General features: G+C 33.2%; 1 pseudogene; it reads left to right on the forward strand.

Annotated features, from left to right (window-relative positions):
* Positions 1–590: 590 nt before the first annotated feature.
* On the forward strand, positions 591–1,058 carry LOC149240615 (ubiquitin-conjugating enzyme E2 1 pseudogene; annotated as a pseudogene).
* The last annotated feature ends 1,176 nt before the right edge of the window (positions 1,059–2,234 follow it).

Genomic DNA, 2,234 nt, shown 5'->3' on the forward strand with positions numbered 1-2,234 from the left:
ACTCTTAACGATACATTTTCTAAATGTTAAAAAAAACCTTAATTCCTTCATATTCAATTTATATTCAAGATTAAAATGAATCCAAATTGATTCAAGACTTTAAGTACACTAACATATTGGGGGAATAAATTACATTTTAAACCTGAATATGGTAGAATATTATCCCATTAAAAATTCTTACGATAATATAAAAGAATTAAAATTAAAAGAAAATATAAAAAAATTAAAATTAAAATAACTTAAGAACTAATTTAAAAACTAATTCATTGGAAATATTGGAGGGAATGATTGATTTCTCTTATACAATAAATCAGGAAGGAGAAGTTATGGGAATACTGTTGCAGGTTAGAGTCTTAGGCCCTGCTTGATCTCTTTTTGTATATTCTTTACCTTTCTGCCTTGGTCTTCTTCGTTGATCCAACTCAAAATTTTTCTACTTATGGATTTAGTTCTAGCAATATATTTGTGCAACTTGCGCGAACTGGAGATCTATTTTTTGAGATTTTATGGGACCCATACAACAAACACAAGTTGATCTATAAAATTTCACTGCTCGACAGGGAGGTAAAACCCTAGCCTTAGTTCTGGCTATGAGAATGTCATCCTCTACATAGCTTAGACTTATTTCTGACTTGATGGCTATTAGGAACAAGCCTCTAAAGGGTTGTAGTGCAAGTCCTCACTATAAAGAGAATCTCTTCTTATGGAGCACTACCATATTTGGTCCTGACGAGACCCCTTGGGAAGGTGAGAATTCTGGGTTGAGTTAAATTTTTGGGGAAAATTATCTTGAGAACCTACCTAGAGTGTGATTTACCTCAGATGTCTTCCATCCTAACGTATATGATGATGGAACTTTGTGCATGGAAATCATCTAGGATGCTTTGTCTCCTTGCCATAATGTTTGTACAATATTGGCATCAACTCAATCTCTGCTCATGGATCCAAATCTCACTAGCCCAACAAGTCCTCAATCTGCCCAACTATATGAGAATGATAGTCAAGCCTACAATAGGAGAGTGCAAAGATGTGCCCACAAATATATTGAATATTCATGAAGGTGATTGATGAGTCAACGAACGGATGCATGTAAGACACATATAATTTGAATTTTGTTGTTCTTTTGATAAGAAATCATGGCGAACACTAAGAAGGTATTTTAAAGCTTTTGATTGTGTATAGTTGTTACACGAGTAATAAAACTCAATTGTTACTACATTTGTAGGAACTGAAGTTTCTCACGTACTTGTATTTTTGAGTTTTTCTAATTAAAAAATTCTTTGGAAAATATAATTAGTTTTATTCTCTTCTTAAAAAAAATATCAGGCTAGACTTTACCTCTACTGCCTGCAATGTTGAATTCAATGATGAGGCGACGCAAAAAATTCATTACAAGTCCAAATGACACTACTACAGTCTTAGGAGAGAGGTAATTTCCTTTTATTTATCAAATGGTTTATGGAACAAACTGTCCTTAAGGATTGTCTTTATTCTTCCAAATTCCCATGGAGATTGTTGGGATTTTACTTAATTTTGGTGGTTAGGAGGCATTTTAAATGAGGACAACTCATTGATTTTTTTATAGAATTGAAACCCCAGAGTCCTGGTTGCTTGCTACATATTCCCTTGTTACACGTTATTGAATGTTTTTAGGGCTCTGCATTATATTAAAAATTTTGTAAGCTTTGAAGTTTTTGAAACCCTAATCGGTTGCAAATCCAAAGTTTTTTTTTTTTTAATTGTATGTGTAATTTGTTTCCTAGAGACGTAATTGTGGAAGATGTTTTTGAAACTGAAAAACTTCCATGGAATATTTTTTGTGCCATTCATTTCAGGTCAATTTGCTATTGTTTTAATTTTAGTTAACTTCTTCTACCTTCTTTGGTGTGTCTGGGGTAGGTGCATAACTTTGTATAGTATCTCTGCTTTACTATGAGGCTACATTTGACAATGACATGTCACTGAGGCCTCTCCATTTTATCAGAGTCATTTAGGAGGTTTACCTAGCCTCATCCCTATATAAAATATTATCAGACTATTATCATGGGGAGTAAGTCGAAATCCCAATCCTTTTACCTGGCCCATCCTCATAAAAGTTTGTTACTTTTGGCTAAGATATGTTGTTGAGGCATATCAGTTTGATCAAAGTAACCTCTGGCTTTTTCGTAGGCATATCCTCATAAAATATTCCAAACTATTATGATTTGAAAGTGAGGAATATCAAATGACTATCA

The sequence above is a fragment of the Pinus tabuliformis genome, chromosome 8 (genome assembly GCF_031772625.1).
Source record: "Pinus tabuliformis cultivar Carrire ecotype Pingquan chromosome 8, CPIR1, whole genome shotgun sequence".
NCBI classification, from domain to species: domain Eukaryota; kingdom Viridiplantae; phylum Streptophyta; class Pinopsida; order Pinales; family Pinaceae; genus Pinus; species Pinus tabuliformis.